Raw genomic sequence first — 19,523 nt, forward strand, 5'->3', positions numbered from 1 at the left:
CCAAATTTGGGTTGATGATTGAAACCACATAAAGAAACTTTAAAAAACAAAACCATACGGGGATATTGGGTTTTAACCTGGATCAAAAGAATCATAACCTCCACAGTGGGGGCCAGTAATATCTATTTTTTATGAAGGGGATTTTGTCACACATCCTGGTTTGGAAATTACCTCCCTAAATCATACCATGGGTGGTAGCTGTGTATCCATTTCCTCCATTTCTAAAGGAGAGAAGATTTCTCAGAGGATCCTTCTGCCTCAGGCAAGAAACTATAGAATAGAAAGAAAGAAACAGAGCCTGGATGAGCGACTAAGGCTTGCTCCCACAAGAACTCCACTGCTGAGAGGTGGTCAGTGAAGGTGAGCCTCAGTTTCCCTTTCTGTAGTGGGGATGGAGCTAGCTGGAGCCAGCCCAGCCTTACCCAGTGTTGTAGCGGGAGAGCGAGAGGCTCAAGGGCAGGTGCTGGAGATCATGCTGAGGGACTAAGACTGAGGCAGGTGATGGTGGGGAAGGCAGGGTTAAAGCATGGGGAGGGGGAGGGAGCAGCGCCTGTGTTGGATGAAGTCTTGGCCACAGTGGCCCACTGGGAATAATTACTACGGTAATTATGAGGATTGCGCAGGCAGGTGGATTCCAGTTTACACTCAGTTCCCCGGCACGGGTCATCTATAATCCCTGACTTCTTCCCATGGCGGGTAGGCCGCTGCTTGGGGACCTGTGGGGTGTCTCTGGGCTGCAGGCCCGAGTGGAGGGGAATGGAGGACTGGGAAGCTGTGGAGTAAATGCGCCAGCCAGAGGGGGAAGGCAGGTGGTGGCTCCCAGAGCAGTCTCTGCTCCCCTCTCCTCCAGGACAGTGGGTCCCCAGTGCACTGAAATAAGGTCGCAGTGCTTGCGGGCCCTTACAAGGATGGAGGTCGAGGCAGCGCTCTGTCCTGCCCATTGGTCTATCTAGAAGTCCCAGCCCAGTTTCCTCTTCTGTCAAATGGACCTAAGACCCCCTCCCTGCTGCCCTTCCTCCCCCCACCCCCGACATGCTGACATGCTGTGGGTCCTCACTGTCCCTTCTCTTCTCTGGTGGTTTTTCTCTACAAAATGAAGGCATTGGAACGGTGGCTTTTGGAGACCCTTTCCGGCTCTGGAGTCTTTGAATCCAGTCTCTAGTCCCTAAGTTTTGTGGAAAATTTGTGTGTCAAACAGGATAAATTTTGAATCCTGGCTTGTTCTTGCCTTGAAATTAAGCAACCCATTTCGCCTCTCTAATCCCACTCCCCTCTTTTAAAAAATGGGGACCAAAGAATGATCCAGACTCTTAAAGTTGTTGAAATTAAGGAGATATTAACAATGGAAGACACAGCTGGCATCGTTTGACTGTTTCCTCGGTCTCAGGCTCCGCTCCAGGAGCTTTTTCTGTTCTGATCCTCCCAGTGCCCTGAGAGGTAAGTGCTGCTGTTAGATCCACTTTACAAAGTGAGGGAGCAGAACATTGGGGAGCATGGCAGGCAAGCTTGCGATAGATGTCCGCTGTTTTGCCATCACTCTTGTAGTCCTTGGGAAGCTCCTCAGAGGAGACCGAGTCTCCCCATTCGCTCCCCGTGAATTCACTTCTATACCTCTCCTCCAGCTCTTCCTCTGAGCTCCCTTCCTTTCTGGTCTCCAAGGCTTCGCCCTAAGCCTGCCCCCAGGCAGCCCTCTCCAGCAGCCAGACCTCTAGATTCATGGCACAGACAGCCTGCCCCACACTGTCCAGCGCCCTGTTACCATCTGACCCTGTGGCCCCTCCCATGCTTCCCTGGGGCTGAACCATAACCCATCCTGTTCCTCTCCTTGAATGCATCTAGAGATTTCTGTGCAGATGGACAGTGGTTCTCAGCCTAGGGTGCCCTTGGAAAGCACTAAGGGAGTTAGGTGCCTGAAACTTATCCTAAAGTTTCTGGGTTGTAGCATAGGCTTAAGGAGTTTTTAAAATGTCCTAGGAAAATTGGATATCAGAGAATGGAGTTAGCCTTATCTTCTGTCCTACAGAAAATTAACTCAACTGGGTCAAAGATCTAACGTAAAAGCTCTAAGGCTCTTAGAAGAATACATACAGGGAAAAGTCTTCATGGTGATAATTTGGCGATAATTTCTTGGCCATAACAATGATTTCTTGGCTATAAGCAACAAAAGAAAATGATAAGTTGGGTTTAAAATTTAAAACTTTTATCATCAAATGACATTATTAAGAGAATAGAAAGACAGCATGCAGAATGGAGAGAATACTTGCATATGCATGTGGGATTAATATTCAGAATATATCAGCAATTCCTACAACTCAACAACAAAAAACCCAAACGACCCAGTAAAAAAATGAGCAAAGGACTTGAATGGACATTTCACCAAAGAAGATATACAGATGGCTAATAGGCACATCATTAATCATTAGGGAAATGCAAATCAAAATCACAATGAGATACCGCCTCACACTCACGAGGACAGCTGTTATAAAAAGAAAAAAAAGCAGGACAGGACAAGTGTTGGTGAAGATGTGGCGAAACTGGAACTTTCCTGCATTGCTGTTGGGGATGTAAAGTGGTATAGCTTCTGTGGTAAGCAGTTGGCAGTTCATCAAAAAGTCAAACCTAGAGTAGGATTCAAATTCCACTTCTAGGTATCTACCCAAAAGCATTGAAAGCAGCGATTCAGACAGATAATGGAACAGCAGTGTTCATCACAGCACTACTCACAACAGCTCAAAGGTGAAAACCACCCAAATGCCCACTACTGGGCAAGAGGAAACCAAACAAGGCGTGAACTGTCACCCGTCACTTGACGACTGGCTGTAGTCTGAGAAACGCATTGTTCAGCAGTTTTGCCATTGTGCAGACACCAGCGTGTAATGGCCCAAGCTCGGTGCTGTCACCTGCTGCGCACTAGGCCATGTGGTGCCGCCCGTCGGGGTCCTTGCCTGAGGTACACGCATCGCTCTTTGACACAAAGGTTGTTAATGACACGTGACTGTGCATACAGCAGACTGTTACTCAGGCCTAAGAAGGAGTGAAATGCTGATTTGTGCTGCAGCGTGGATGAGTGATGAGAACACACCCAGTGAAAGAAGCCAGACACAAAGGACATATCGTATGATTCCACTTACTCTGAGTGCCTAGAGTAGGCAAATTCACGGAAAGTACCATCATGGTTGACAGGGACAGGAGGGCGATGGGAGCTATTATTTAATGGGGAGAGGCACAGCTTGGGAAAGTGAAAACACCATGGCACTATCAGCTACTCAGAATAGAGCAACAATTCCTACAACTCAGCAACAACACAAAAATCCCACGACACCAGTTCTACAGGTGGATGGTCATGATGGTGACAGTGAGTCTAATTAGTACCACTGGATGATATACTTAAAGTCAAAATGGTACATTTTATGATGGATGTTTCACCAGAATAAAAAAAAAAGAAAATGTTCCAGGTGATTCTCATGTGGGTTGAGACTCACTCTAACAGGGGCCAGCAGATGGCTGTAAACACAGAGGTGGTAATTACGTGTACAGGTGTTGCGGTGGACATGGGTGTGTACGTGGAAGAACAGGCATGTCCATGTGGGAAGGTCAGGAGACAGAGAATTCCCCCCCCCCCCCCACGATGCTTAGGAAGTCAGTTCTGTCAGTTCTAGAGCCAGCTGCTTGGTTCCAAATCCACCTAGCTCCAGGAATTCTGTGCATTGTCTTGGATAAGTTACTGCTCTGTAGCTCAGCTTCCGCATTTATAAAATGGAATAAAAATTATAATATATGCCTTAGAATCTCTGAGGTTCATTTAACAAGGTAATTCACGTAAAGCATTTAGGGAAGTGTCTGTTCAGTCATTGTATGGCAATGTGAATGCCCCATGATTTATTTATCAGTTTCCCAACCATGGACATGTGGGTTTTCTCCCTTTTCTGATCTAGAAAATGCAAAGAACATTGTTGTGTTTGTTTTCTTGAGTGCCTTGAATATGTTCTCACAAGGGTGTTCCAAGAAACGGGGTTCTCCAGTAAGTCTAGATGTGAGCACGGCCTGCTTTACAGGCCTTGGTCACAGTGCATTTCACTATTGGGGAGACTCTTGGCTTTTCAATATGGTTTAAGTATTTGAGCCCTTGGTTCAGATGTGTGAGTTCTGCAGATCTCATCTAGATGGTTGGGATGCCAAAAACAGAAAACCAAGTTAAAAAAAAAAAAACTCAAGATACCAGAAAAACCGAAATAACATGTACATAAAGATAATAAAAATAGCACAAAATAAAAACAACAACAAAAACCCTTGAAATATCAGGAAAATAAACTCAAACCTTAAAAAAAAAACACACCCTGTTTGTTTCTCAAATTTTATTAACATTACCTGTTAAAATGCAGGCTCTGAGTTGGTAGGTCTTGGATGGGGCCTGAGACTCCATTTCTAACGAATGTCTGCATTATGCTAATGTGGATTGCTGCTATTTTTAGTAAGGAAGTTTTCAAACTTTCGTGCACATTGACACCCTTGGGGGAACTTTTCATAAACACTGATTTCTTGGGGCTTACACTTGGAGATTCTGACTTAATTGGTGTGGGAGAGTTTTGAGAGCTCCCAGGTAGGCAGGTATTATAGTGAGAAGCAAAGTTGGGGAACTACTTGGCTTCAGCAAAAAGAAAGACTCATTTTCTCACACACCGGGATCTCTTGAGGTCGCTCCAGCACTGGTTATGAAGTGATGCTAAGACAGCGCCAGGGTGGGTCACTCTGTGGAGTCTCACCCATGACCTTAGTTGCAAAACGCCATTCAGGCTTGGGGCCAGCAACAAAAAGGGGTTTAACAAACAGGAGATTGGGGAAACAAAAGAGGTCTTAAGGCCACAAGCAACCAGCTGGCTCACCCCAGATAGTGCCCACAGTGTCCACTGGGTGCTGTCCGGTCCACAAGGGCCTGGAGCTGGCATCAGCAATGCCCCAGGCTCCATCACATGGTGGCAGCTGGAGGTGATCACAGGTCCTCAGCAACAGCCTGAAGGCCAGGCTGGACAGTGCCCAATGCCAGACTGGACAGCAACAAACTCAAGAGCAGCTAGAGGTGGTTCTGGAGGACCAGAGCCAGTGGCCGGCGCTCAAGTGGGCTTAGACAGGGTGCCACTTACCTATCAGTCGTGCCGGTCAGCACCAGTCACCCGAGGCAGTGTGAGAGGGACTCGTGTTGCAGTTCTTTGTGAGCCGAGGATGTGGGTGCACCTTGCGGGTGAGATCAGAGGCAGGGCTAGAGGCAGGTGCAGCAGCTGGGTCTCTGGAGTTCGACAGAGTTCTGCTGAATCTCATGGAGGTGTCTGCTGAGTCCTCCTTATCGCTGCAGCTGAGTGAATCAAGCTGGTGCTTGCTCAGCCTTTAAGCCCTCACCCTACATGCCTGATTGGACCATTTTTCAATCCCAAGCATCTGACTGGTTTGCTAAGCACCAATCAGTTCACCTCTGTCTTCAATTTGCATAATTCTTGGCTGACAACTGGAGAGCTCCAACTTGAGGTCTGGGTAAGCTTTTGGGCTGATGGGCTCTGCAGAGCAACACCTGAGCAGAGCAGCAGGCCCGAACGCTCCTCCCAGTGCCTCTGAGCCACGGGCTGCAGGGGCTTGGGGTTACCTCCACTACTGGAGCCCTGGACACAGGCCAGCTCTGGGTTGGGGTGACCACTACAACTGCAGCTGCCCACAGCTGACACATGCTAAGATGGTGTGGCACCAACAGAGTAGGCTCGCTTTGTAACAGTTCTATGACTTAACCAGCTCCAGGAGCCACCTTCTTTCCATCCTTAGTGGGTAGGTTGGGCCCTCAAACTAGCTTCCTCTGGGGTTACAAGGTGGCTGCCATAGCTCCAGACATCACATGCAAACTCCTTAATGTCCAGGGAGACTAGGGACTGCTACTTCCCAAGTGTCTCTTATCATTGACAAGGCATTTTTCTGGAAGCTCTTTTACTTTAGTCTGTCTGGGCGGGAACAGGAGTGCTACAGATGGCTTACCAAGTGGTTCTCTAAGTGGGTTCCCTGGGGATTACCTGGGCACTCAACAGACCAGACACCTTCTGAATTAGAAACTTTGGTGGGGGGTGGTTGTGAGGTGAGGCCCAGCAATCTGTACAAACAAGTTCTGCAGGTGATCCTGATTGCCCATTCGAGTTTGAGAATCTCTAGATTAGAATCTAAACCTCAGATCAGTGGTTCTCAGCCTGTATTGATTTAACTGCCAGGGCACTTGGCAATGTCTGCAGACACCCACCCCTTGGGGTGGGTGCTACAGGCATCTAGTGGGTGCAGGACAGAGGCGGCCAAACATCCTACAACACACAGGGTAGCTCCATGACAAAGAATTATCCAGCCCAAAATGTGAGTAGTGCTGAAGCTGAGAAACCCTGCTGCAGGACAATCAGCATTTTCCCTGAGTCACTCATAATGCAGTTGGGAATCTGGTCTCTAGGGGCAAAGAAGGAATGGCTGTTATTTAGACAAGCAACAGAGTCTGCTACTAACAATTATTTCCTCAATCAGACATGCCCACCAGCTTTCTCATGCTGTGTTCTCGCTGGGCAGCCCTGACATTAGAAATAGACACCGAGGCATAACGGGTTAAAGCACAGCACTGTGAAGCTGTCCACGGTCATTGCACCATGAATTCACTCCCCGGCCAGAGAGCTGACCCACATGGCGCAGCACACCTCTCCTGTCCCGCTCACTGACCCCCCTCAGCAGTGTATTTCAGTCAGTCTATTTGTTCCACTCCCTACTCTGTCTCTGGTGAAACTTCTCGTACCCCCCTGCACTTCTGGCCTGCACCCCAGTTCTTGTATGCACAAGTAAACAAATCTTAAAAAAAAAAGACACGGAAGTCAAAGCACAAGACTTCGCGTCAAAGAAATTTCTGTTTGTCAGGCTGAGCAAAAAGCCAGCCTCATTCTCTCTTCTTCGCAGGTGCGTGGGCACTGAGGGGAGGGGTTGTATCAGGGGCACACTTACAGGGGCTCCCTCTAAGTGTTATTAGAAATGTTTCCTCAGGTATATAACTGTCTTTGTAAAGGTGATGTGGGACTTTATAGGTTGGCTTTATCCCTAAGTGTAACTTTTGACACTTTTTTAAAAAACAGAATTATAACTTACTTATTTGTTTTAAAGATTTATTTTTATTTTTTGTGCATACAAGAACTGGGTACAGGCCAAAGATGCGGGGGTGAGAGGATTCACCAGAGACAGAGTGGGAAGCAGAGCAATCAGATCTACTGATTCACACTGCTGAGGGGAGCCGCGGGTGGGACAGGAGAGGTCTGCCGTGCCTTGTGGCAGGGGATTGAACTCAGGACACAGTGGTGACAGCACTGAGACTTAACCCTGAGGCTACTGTTTAGGAGACAATTTTTTTTTTTGTCCAGGAAATGCTGGATTTCATGAGTGAGAATTCTTCTCTGGGGCCCCATTAACATGTAACATTGGACCTGCCTGAATTTCTATTTTTTGACCATACCTTCTCACATTATTACTGGTTTGACCTACAATCATCGAAATGTTTTGTATCTTTACTGCCTGATAGCTACTAGCCACATGTTGAACACATGAACTTATCTAGCACAACTGAGGAATTATTGGGGTGGGAGGGAGTATCAAATTTGCAGTTTTATTTAACTCTATTTTACTTAAATGTAAACAGTCAACGGCATTACTGATGGTGTAAACTGAGGGCCCCAGGTGTGCACATGTGTAGCTGGCCATGGGCCCCCAGGGGTACATGGGACACAGTTTACTTAGAGCTGGGCTGATCTTGCTTAAATAACATCCTGTCCAGTTCAGTCCATCTCAAGTAGAGGACCCCAGGATTCCAGGGTGGGGTTCAATTATTTGAGCTTTCTTTTTTTTTTTTTTTGAGCTTTTACAAAAACTCTGTACCCAAGTGGAACATTCTCCAAGCAACAGCCCCCAGACTCTCCAATAGCTCAGAGCTTTCTTTTTTGGGTGGGAAGTTTCCCAGTTCTGCATAGAAATATTGGTTATGCTATGTTGATCAGATTCTCTAACCTATGTTGATCAGTAATTTAACATGTAAAAAATCATTTGTTTGCCAATTTAAAAAAGTACTTAGTATGTGCTGTTTGGCAGACCAAACTTTTTCAAAATATGGGGTTCCTTGGGTGAAGAATTGCATAAAGAGTCCCTAAATGGTGCAGAGGTTAGAAATTGCTAGTCTGGGCCCTCCCTTGTGGTGCACCAGGGTAAAGCACAGCACTATGAAGCAAGTTGCTGCCTGGCCGCTTCAGCATGAGTTTGATCCCGGGCCAGGAAGGTGACACATAAGGCGTGGCAGACCTCTCCTGTCTCACCTGCTGCTCCCCTCAGCAGTGTACTTTGTCATCTGCCTGTTCTGCTCCCCACTCTGTCTCTGGTGAATCCTCTCGCCACCCCTGTGCCTCTGGCCTGTACCCCAGTTCTGTATGCATAAATAAATCTTTAAAAAAAAATAAGAAATTGCTAGTCTGGCCCAACCTCCTCATATGGGGGAGCAAACTGAAATCTGGGGGTGAAGAGGGGTCTGTGTTGGTGGGGCTGAGGTCCTGGTGGGGCTGTCAGGCTGTTGGGGCTGAGTCAAGACCCCAGCAAAAGCCCAAGCTTATGGAAGTTGGTGACTGATCACTGTAGTATGTCTGCCGTGGGTTGTCAGCTCCTCAGAACAGCCCGTATCTGTGGTACCCCCATTTGATCCTTGAACAGAATAGACGGGCTACTAAAGAAGCCTCTTTGACGGTGGTGATACTGGATTTAGCATGGAGGCCCAGTTCTGGGAGTGTGGGCCCACACAATGGGGAACCACCTGGGAGGAGGTCAAAAGAAATGCAAATTTGGGTCCCAGTGTGTTCACAGACTTCCTATGGTAATTGGTACATAGGGGCTCCCTCCCGGGGGCTGTGAACCCCATCTCCTTGTATTCTTGCCCTGGTGTATCACTGACTCTGGGCTCGCCCATGTGACTTGCTCCGGCCAGCGAGGTGGTGGTGAGCTTGACAGATAGGGCTGACACTATTGGATCTCAGCCTTGTGCAGATCACTCTTGGAGCCCTGAGATACCAAGTAAGTAGGTCCAGCAACCCTGCTGGAGAGGCCGTGTGGGGGGGCAGGCGAGAGGTGAGGGCCCGGGCTCCCAGCCCAGCCAGCTCCCGCTGGCCCAGTCATTTCAACGAAACGCCAGTTGTGTATGAAGACACGTGAGTCCCGGGGAGGCCACGTGGACTGAACCACCGGCGGAACCCTGCCACCCCACAGAATCATAAAATAAAATAGAACATTGTTGTCTGAGTTACTACATCCTGGGCGGGGGCTTTGTTATGTCCAGCTGAATCATTCTCCGTCTTATACAGAACACCCAGGGCTCACCAGGACCTCACAGCTCCTGGGAGAGGCACTGCCTGTGGAAGCCAAAGGTCTGATTCAAGTCACTATGAGCTGAGTGACTTTGGACAAACACCTGGGCTTCTTTCATTCCCCCTTTCCTGGTGTGTACTATGGAGGTGAGTATGGACTCCAGAGATCACTGCTGAAGAGAGCATTGTGAATCTGAACCACCATACGGATGTGAAGAGCTAGGCATAATGTCTACACTACCGGCCAGGCCTGAGCACATGCTGAGCGCCAGCTGTATGCCCAGTGCTAAGGCGGGAGTGAGTCGCTGCAGGCTGGAGCACGCGCTGGGCGCCAGCTGTATGCCAGTGCTAAGGCGGGAGTGAGTCGCTGCAGGCTGGAGCATGCGCTGGGCGCCAGCTGTATGCCCAGTGCTAAGGCTGGAGTGAGTTGCCACACCATGTGCATAGATATACATGATGTGGTTGTGAACATCTTTGTCCAGTCTCCTTCCCCTGGGATACAGAGGGGAGCAAATGACTGGTGCTGTGGTGGGGGAATCAGTCCACTCAACGCCAGCCAGTCCTGTGGTTTTCCCTCTAGAGGTATCTTAGAAGAGGCTTTAACTCCACAGACACTGCACATATGTGCAAGCCTGCGAACCCCTCACATCAAGTAGGTAACATCTCCAGCACCCCAGGCAGTACTGTCATGCCCCCTCCTACTGATCCCTCCCAGGAACACTCGCTATACCAACCTGTCCCCATGGATTAGACTCACCTGTTCTTGAAGTGATTGAGCTGTAGTGGTTTTGAGTGTATCTTTTTTGCATAGACTTAGTGGCGGCTCTAGATATTACATATTTATATATGACTTATCACAGGCTACTGGAGTCAATATTTTATCAGTTGAAATGATGTGTAGAAAGTTCATTTCCCTTTTGGCCTTTTGAGCCAACCCCACTTAGAATCTAATTTTTTTTTTTAAATGTTTCCTCTACATGCTTTGAGGAACAGCAGCCAGTGTGATAATTTTGGCTTTAACTCTCAAACATAATTAAGAAAACTCAAGAGGATAAGGAGAATCTCTCATACTCACACAAATCTTGACTCTTTCTTGTTTTCTTCCAAATGTTCCAAGATTCTTTCTCTTATTGTGTCCTTTCTGTTTCCAGAGTTTCCTTTAGCCATTCTTTTACGGGTGGGTTTGCAGGCCGTAAATTCTCTTAGTTTTTCCTCATCTGAGAATTCCTTATTTTCTCCTTAAAATCTGAAGGGTGTTTGCCCTGAATATAGTATTCTGAGCTGATAGTTCCTTTCTTTCAGCAATTGAATAATCTGCCGCTTCTGGTCCCTGTGGTGTCTGAATTGCTCTTCCCTTTTAGATAAGTTGTCATTTTCCCTCTCTGCTTTCAAGACTTTGCCTTTGTCTTTAATTTTCAGGAGTTTGATTATGATGTTTCTTAGAGTGGATTTCTTGGGGTTTACTGGTTTGGAGTTCGCTAAGCTTCTTAAATCCTCGGGTTTATGTCTTTTGTCAAATACGGGGTATTTTTAGCCACTATTTCTTTGAATACTTTGTCAGCAGACTCTCCTCTTCTTTTGGATTATGACATAAATGCTGGATCTTTGTTACAGGCTCTTGGGTTTCTAAGGCTGTTTTCTTTCCCCCAGTCTATTTTCTCTCTGTGGTTCAGACTAGGTACATTTTGTTGTTCTATCTTCAAGTTCTTTCCTCTCTTGTCTCCATTTGGCTGTTAAGCCCAACCAATGAGCTTTAAGTTTTAAAATTTCAATATGATTCTTCTTTATATCTTCACTTTCTTTGCTAAATTATTCTGTTCTTTTCATTTGTTTCAAGTGTGTTTACAATTGCTAGCTTAAACACTTTAAGATCGCAACTTTAACAAGCCTGTGAGATAACTCCAGTGCTTGAGTCTCCTCGGTGCTGGCTGCCTTTCCTCATGCAAGTTGAGATTTTCCTGGCTTTTGGTATGACAAATGCTTTTCTTACTGTACCCTGGACATTTGGGGTATTATGTTATAAGACACTGTCTCTTATTTAAATCTTTTGTCTTAACAGGCTCTTCTAATGCTGTGTGTTATAGTTGCCATGTGGGGGGAGAAATTTAGGTTTTCTCCTTGACCTTGGTTGACTCAAGGGGGACGGAGGTGCCTCCTTACTGCTGGGCAAGGTTGGGAGTTCAGGTGTCACTAGTACCAGTTTCTACTGCTACCTTTACATCTCGGAAGAGTGGGGTGCCCTATTATTTCTCCCCATGTGGTCTCTGCTGACCTGTCACTGCTATGTGATGTGAACTTTCTGACGAGGCCTCCTCTGACACCAGGCCAGTGTGGAGGAGGTGGGTGCCTGTCTACTCCATTCTTTCTGCTCTGTTACCACCCTGGTGGTGGTTGATGATAGCCAGGCAAGGCTCCCCACTCTGCTTTGATCATGGGGGATTGTAGGGTGGCAGTTTTTCCATGGTGTTTGCCAAGAATGGGGCATTTATTATTTTAAAGGTCTTAGTCCCTGTAAAATAAAGTTATGGGGATATAATATACTATTGTGAATGTGCTATATTACATATTTGAAAGAGAGTGAGATCTCTTTTTTTTTTAAGATTTATTTATTTGTGCATACAGAACTGGGATAGAGGTTCAAGGGCGGTGAGAGGCTTCACCAGAGACAGAGTGGGGAGCAGAACAGGCAGATTGACGAAGTACACTGCTGAGGGGAGCAGCGGGCAGGTCAGGAGAGGTCTGCCACACCATGTGTTCACCTCCGGGGCAGGTGGGGATTGAACTCATGCGGAAGTGGCTTTAGATTCTCAGTGCTGTGCTTTAACCTGCTGCGCCACCAGGGAGGGCCGAGAGTGAGATCTCTTAAAAGAGAAAAAAATATGTGTAACTACGTATGGTGATAGATGTCAACTAGATTTACTGTGGTGATCATTTTGCCATGTATACAAATAACAAAGCATGTACATGTGAAACCAATGCAAATATTCTGAACCTTTGTAAAAAGTTTTATCTTGGCTAGATTGTGCTTCTTCTAGTTCTTTGGCTAGAGAGCAAGTTGTTCTTGTTTTTGCTCACATTCATTGGTACTTCTGGGTTGTTCACTTCATCAAATCAAAGTTAGCTTGGGCAAAAAGAAAACCCAGGAATTCACTGTTGTGTTGTTCCTTGAGTCCTGAGGTCTTTAGCCAGTCTTCCTTCTTCTTTTCACCTTTCAGAGTCTCCTTATGTTTGTTTTATAATAGCTGGTGCTTTTCACTGCTCTTTGTAAGCGGAATAGGGAAAATACATCTATTCCATCTTTCCCAAGAACCAGAAGTTCAGATCACCTGTTTTTGAACTTCATATAAATAGAATCTACCAAGTATGTTCTTTGAATTTTTAATGCTCTTGCTCAGCATGAAGTCTTGAAATTATTAAAATGGGATGTATGTAGCCAGATTTTTTCATTGCTGTGTAGTATTCAACTGTGTGAGTAAATCTCAGGGTGGAATTTGCACAGTGAAAGCCCAGACAACACTGAAAGAGCAAAAGACCTCTATTACATGCACTGGACCACATAGTTTGTTTATCAGTCCTTCTGTGGACGGACATTTGGGTTACTTCCAATTTGGAGCTATTATGAACAAAGCTGCTTTGAACAGAATTTTCTATTTTGAACAAATGTTCTTGGACATTTGTTTAGTGACCACAAGCACTTATTTCTACTGGAATAAATATTGCAAAAGCCTCTTAACTGGTCTCCTTGCTTTGGCCCTTCTCTCCTTCTAGTCATTTCCCACATGAAAGCTATGATCTCTTGAAAACAAAATTAGGTCCTTCCCCGCCCCACCCCCACCCCCTTGCTCAAAACTACCAGTAGCTTCCATTCATACTTAGAATAAAATCCAGAGTCTTCACCATGGTCTGCAAAGTGCTAAAAAGTCTAAACCCACCTTGCTCTTATGTGCGACCTCTCTCTGACTAGATTACTCTACTGTTATCTCTTCCTATACTCACCCCCATCCATCCATTCATCCACCCACCCAGTTTTGGGGTGCTCAGTGTGGCAGCTTACTTTCGCTTCAGGAATTCGCTCTTGTTCTTTCCTCTGCCAGAAATACTCTTCCCTCAAATTATCCCATATGTCCTTTCCCCCTTTAGTGAGGGCTCTGTTCATCTCTTCGAAGACAGATTCTAAAATGATCCCTCGCTTATCCTCCCTGTTCACTTACCCTTCATTGTTTATTTCTTGGTGGTACTGATCACTGAACTTCTAGTGTTTATTTGTGTGTGCCTCTCCCTCTAGTATGAAATGTCCTTGAGGTTATCTTGTGGCTTGTTGCTGTGTCTCATAGCCTAGAACAATGCCGCTCTCAGAAAATGGTTTTAAGATGTTTAATTTAGTTTTGAAGTGCCTGTATGGGATTTGGTCAGATGCACTTCAGTTCTGACACCAGCTTCGCCTTCCAGTGGTACTGCAGTGCAAACCCTTAGCTGGGTGCTTTTCAACGAATGTGCACTGGTCACCATGCAGATTCTGATTTAGTAGACCTGGATGGGTCCTGGGTTCTGCATCTCTTCCCAGCTCACAGAAAATGTCCAAGCTTTGGTTCCTGGGTCCCAGACTTTGAGTAGCAAGATTTTCACCACTCTAAGCCTTGTTTTCCACTCCTATAAAATGGGTCATTATGAAAATAAGTTAGTAGAGGCCTCTATGGTGGCATAGCGATTAAGTCACAGCCCTATCATGCTATCACCTCTGAGGCCTGAGTTCCATCCCAGCCAGGGAGGTGACCCACATGGCGCAGCAGACCTCTCCTGTCTCACCCACTGCTCCCCTCAGCAGTGTGTCTTAGTGATGAGCCTGTTCCGCTCCCCACTCTGTCTCTGGTGAGTCCTCTCACCTCCCTGCACCTCTGGCCAACACTCCAGTTGTTCTATGCATAAATAAATCTTTTTTTTTTTTTTTAACAAAAGAAAGAATGAAATCTTAAAAAAAAAAGGTGGGGGGGAGAAAACATTGGGTAAAGTGTACAAGGCACCTTGCTCATTTGCTCTGTGAATGCCTGTTGTCAGATTCTACATGCATTTCAGGTTCTGAAACTTAAAAGTCCTCCTGGCTTTGCTCTTGTTTAGCTCTTTGTCCAGACTCTCAAGGGAACTTGGGCTATTTTATTTCTTCATTGCTGGCCAGCCCCATGGGCAGGGGTTGGAGAGATTCTGGCATTTTGTCAGTCACTGGAACATTATGCAAATGAGATACAGAGCTGCAGCTAATGAGCCCTGATTGCTTTTGCCCCGGTAGTAGGAATAGGAGTTGAACTGGGGGTTGGGGGTGGAGGTGGGGTGGGGGGGTTGCCAATGAATAGGATTGGGTGAGGAGGTAGTGACAGCAGGATCAGATCTCCCAGGGGGCACGGGACAGCTTGGTGGCCTAGGTGAGGTCTCTTCATTTGTATATTGAGTCATCCTGTGGTGAAGGTCCTGGAATAAGGGCTGGGGTTGGGCATGGGGGTGAGTATACTTTGTAATATTGGGGTGTCTCTGCACCTACCTGGGACCTGCAAGTGGGATAGTAAAAGGATGCAGATGGGTGACTTGGGGGTCCTCCCAACAGCAGATGGGGCTGGATCAGGTTGACTGTGGGGGAGGGGTGGGGAGTGACAGAAGGGTCATCGTCTCCCACAGAGTCTGAGTGTGGGCAAGCAGATCTCAGGGGTCTGCCAGGCAGCAGATGGGACCAGATCAGGTTGACAGATGAGTAGGTGGGGGGCAGCTATCTTTGGTATCCCCAATAGAGCTGACTCCTTAGGAGAAAGATGATCCAGGGCTGGAGGCCAGCAGGTGGGCAGGGGGTTCTGCTCATAGGGCCTGGGAACTCAATCCCTCCCTGCCCCGAGCTGAGGCCTCCTGGCTCTCCATGGAGTCTGCTGCCTGCTGGTCTTCCCTCCCTCTTGACCTGGGCCTTGACCTATGCTCTGTTGAGGATTCAGGCCTGGGGACACCCAGCATCAGGCTTCTGGCCTACAGAAGGCCGGGCTGAAAGTCATCTGTGGTTTTTGGGGTCCTCACACATGCCTGCTACTTGACTGGCTCTCTGAGTACATGTGACCATGTCCTGCCTTTGATCTAAGGATGAGAAGAACACTTAGTGTAAAACTTCCAGAAATTGTGTGACTGTTGCTGTGTTTTCAATCAGACGTTTCTTAATTGGAACCAATGTGGAACTTTGGAAAAAACTTGACTGGGGCCAGGGTTGGAGTCAAATTCCAACGCAGATTTTGACTGGCTTTATCTATCACCTTGGGCAAATTGCTCCATCTCCCAGAGGCTCTGTTTACTAATCAGGCCTGTGACATCATCTGCAGGGCTGGGGAGAACAGGAATTTAGGAAATCTACAAGTTTGTCTCCTCCAAGGCAAGGACTTTGATTTGCTATGATGGGTCTCAGAACCTAGTCCCAGAACTCAGGACAGCCCCTCGCACTTCACGGGCGCTCAGTAAATATCTGCTTAATATTTGCTGTCTGGACATGGCATTCAACTGAGAACGTGTCTTAGTTACTGGGAGGCAGTCGTGTTGAGGGTCTCAGATGGGTTGAAATAGGGATCAGGCAGCTTTTCGCTTAATTTTCAGTGGACTTCTGATTCTTTCTGTAAGGTCCCGTGGATAGAATAAGGCAAGGAGACAGAAGATAGGAGCAGGCTTTATTGAGCTCCTGGGCAGGCGAGTTCCTCAGGCTCCCCAGAGGGGGCCTGGGAGGTGCCCCCAGTGTACAGACTAGTGGTCTTCTATATGCCCCGCTCTGTCGGGGCTGGGGAAGTAGTGGAAGAGCCACGTGGTCCCTTTGGTCGTGGTCCTGTTTGTTCAGGGTCTTTGACCTTTATCAGGGTGGCTCTCTGGGGTGAAACCCTGACGCCAGCTCAGCAGCTCTCTCATCTTGATACCACAGGACAGTTTTCCTTGTGCTGCTCTGGGGGCCTGGGTGAGGGGCCTGGGTGACCTTTCACTTTCCCATTGTATCTGCCCTCCCTGGGCTGTGTGGGGTTTGGAGACTTGCTCCATGCCTGGGCCCTTCCAAGATGGTGCTGGCCTGGGGACAGTGTGTACTGTGGGGTGTGCTGTGTGCCCCGGGCCCTAGGCCTAGTCCTCACTTGGTCTCCCACCACCAACCCCTCCTGCCTCTGAATGTTTTTTGGGGGGGTGGGTGGAAGGGGGGGTGTTAGAGGGCTAGCTGGGCTCTCAGAACTCTGGGATTTCCTCTGAGGGGGAGGTCCCACCCTACTCTCTCCTCTCATAACTCCGAGTTCCAAGAGTGACCAACGACCAGGGAGCAAGAGACATATGTGAGTCCTTAGATCTGAGGGCTGTAGGTGGACTCTAATCTACCCGACAGAGCAGGATGGAGGGAGGCCTGACTCCAGCCTGACCCCAGACCTCTTCAGCTGCAGAGTGAGAAACGACGTGCAGATTAATGTCTGATCCCTAATGGGGGTGTTGAGCAGACCTGTCAGATTCCCCAGGGGGACACTCTTACCCACATTGCCGACCCCCTCCCATGAAGCTAGGACTGGGGGCTTGGACATGCAGCTGTGATTTTGTGTAGGAAAGGTTTACGTGTTGCATGTCTGTATCTATCAGATCTTAAAGATGTGTGTGTCCATGCACGTGTTATCATGTGCACATGTGGGCAACAGATGCTCAGACTTGTGGACGTGCATGGTGTTTGCACGCATAAGCTGCTGCTGCGGTGCGCGCTGGCACACACACCTTGGTGTGGAAGGACCACGTGTGGCGCACGTCTTTGCATTTGCTCGAGCAGTGGCTGGTGGCAGAAGCATCAGAGTTGGATGCTTAAATCCTCACTGCCAGTGACTAAGCCTGGAGCTCAGATGCTCAGGCGAGTTGTTTTGCTTGAGGGCCTCAGTTTCCAAACTGTAAAAGAAGAGCTCACGGAGTGAGATTGGAGATGAGCATCACACACAGTGTGACCCAGAAGTCTCGAAATAAGTCTGTGGGCGTGATGGGGTGAATGATGAAGCGAATACACATATACAGAGAGCGGCATGCAGTGAGATCTTAAGGAGCCCAGCGAAGCGCTTGGGAAGATGCAGCTTCTGGTGCCTCAAGGGGATGTGGAGAGGCAGCGTCTTGGGGAGAAAGAGAGGAAAGGACCTGAAGCAGGGACGCCAGCCTTTGCGCCTGTGTGATCCCAGCATCTCAGTGAAGGTGAAGAGTGTGTGCCCGCCTGCCCACCCGCGCCCCCGCCGCCGTGCTGATGCAGGCGCCTCGTAGAAGGCGGGCGTCCCCTGGTGTACAAGGGAGGGAGGCTGGCTGTGCCTCGTTGCCATAGAAACGAGCAGAAGGAGGTGGGTGGCTGGAGAAGGAGGCGGGTCAGGAGGAGGGAGAGGGAGGAGGCAGCAGTGGGGGGCGGGGAGCTGGCTTCTGCAGTTGTGGTGCTGCTGCCTTCCGGAGCAGGCAGTGGAGGGAACCCAAGAGGCCAGAGTCCCCCCCGGCCCGGGCGCCAGGCCCCCTCCCCGCCCGCCACCACGGAGCAGGAGGAGAACAGCCCGCCCCTCCGGCCCTGGCCCGGCCCAGCAGGGGCAGTGAGCTCCTACCTGCCCCAGGCTTGGTCCCCAGACAGGCCCAGGTAAGTGGCTGCTTGCAGAGTGGAACCGGGCTGGCCCTGCGTGGCTACAGCAGCACCTGGAGGAAAGCAGCGTGATGAGGGGCCAGGGCCTGTGGAGCTGAGGGTGGTGGTGGGGGGAGGCCGCCCGCATCTTGAGAGACCCTCTTCAGAGCCTTCAGAACCGGGGTTCTCCCCATTGGGAGGACTGTCCCCACCACTGCTTTTCCTCTGGACTTCCTTCCCTGTCTCTACCCCTGCCACAGGTCCTGACCATAGAAAGGCCCTCCAGCCCAGGCCGAGGATGGGAAGGAGGGGCAGGCTGGGAGAAGCTTGGATGCTCCCCACCCCCACTTGGGGGCACTGTCAGATTGTGGCCATTTGGAACCCCGCAGACTCACCTCCCACACCCCAACACCAGTGACATCCCTGCTGGCACCCTCATCTCAGGCATTGACTTAGAGCCCCCCCCATCCCCAGTCAGTGAGAGGGTCTCTCTTCTGCTCATCCCCAGGATCAGGCTGTACCCCAGTTCTTGCGGACCCAGACCCCCAGATGTCCCGAGGGACCCTGTCCTACCTACCCCCAGCAAGCCCAGGTCTCCATGTTGGGGTGAAGGAGAGCAGGCCCCATGGAGGTGGGGTGTCTGTGGCCCTCCCCTCCTCCCCGCTCTGTCCCTCTGCTGCATTGCTCCTGGGGACCGGCTGCTGCTGGGAAGCTTGGCGGGCACTGCGGAGGCGCTGCTGCCGGAGGGGGCGGGGCAGGGGCCTAGAGAGGAGCGGGCAGCCGACCTCTGGGCTCCCGAGGGGCAGGAGGGGCCTCAGCAGCACTGTGGGTGGGGTGCATCTGGGACAAGGCTGAAGGAGACCCCAGCCTGAGGCAGGAGCCGGGTTGGCGTGCAGCCTTGGGCAAGCCTAAGGTGCCCGCAGCGGCATAGGGCCTGCCCCTTCTCCTGCCTTCTCTGTCCAGCGCCCCCCAGGACTTGGCGGGGTCCCTTGCTGGGACCTGGCACCATATTGTGGGCTTTCTCTTTCCCCTGGTCACTTGGGCATCAGAGAACCCGGTGCAGGGCTGACGGGGGTCCCCAGGCCTGCGATGGGGTGGGGAAGCCTGAGAGCTGACGCGGCTCTTTCACTTCTGCAAATGTCGCTGCACCTGCTGGGTGTTGGGCTTCAGCCTCCCTCTTTGAGATGAGGAGCCTGGGGGTGAGGAGCAGGGCTCAGGGTGACAGGCGGGGTGACATCTGCCCGGGAACCAGGTATCCGTGTCCACCCTCTGTCCCCTGTCTCCCTCTGCATCTGCAGAAGGTGCTGAGCTGGAACCCACAGCTGGTCACCTCCTTTGGGAGGAGCTGAAATCCCTTCTTCCCACCAGGGCCTGGCTCTGGCATCAGTCGTGGCTCCAGCCACCCAGAAAGGGGGCTTGTGGGCTGGCGAGGCCTGGAGGGCAGGTTTTTATTGCCAGATCTGGAAGGAGCTGGCCCTTCCCTAGCCCCTCTGGGCCCGGCCACGACCTCCTGGCTCCTG

General features: G+C 49.5%; 1 protein-coding gene across 3 annotated transcripts in view; it reads left to right on the forward strand.

The window, feature by feature from the left end:
• Window positions 1-19,523, forward strand: part of PACSIN1 (protein kinase C and casein kinase substrate in neurons 1) — a 57,245-nt gene that overhangs the window by 20,306 nt on the left and 17,416 nt on the right. The window contains exon 1 of one of the 3 annotated variants that reach the window (XM_004673400.2): window positions 17,821-18,021. The exons of the other annotated variants lie outside the window; for them this stretch is intronic. The gene's annotated coding sequence lies outside the window, so the exon portion shown is untranslated. Of the gene's footprint in view, window positions 1-17,820; window positions 18,022-19,523 lie in introns of those variants that run through there. 3 annotated transcript variants of the gene reach the window in all.

Source organism: Condylura cristata, unplaced genomic scaffold, assembly GCF_000260355.1.
Source record: "Condylura cristata isolate star-nosed mole 26May11 unplaced genomic scaffold, ConCri1.0 scaffold00001, whole genome shotgun sequence".
NCBI lineage: Eukaryota > Metazoa > Chordata > Mammalia > Eulipotyphla > Talpidae > Condylura > Condylura cristata.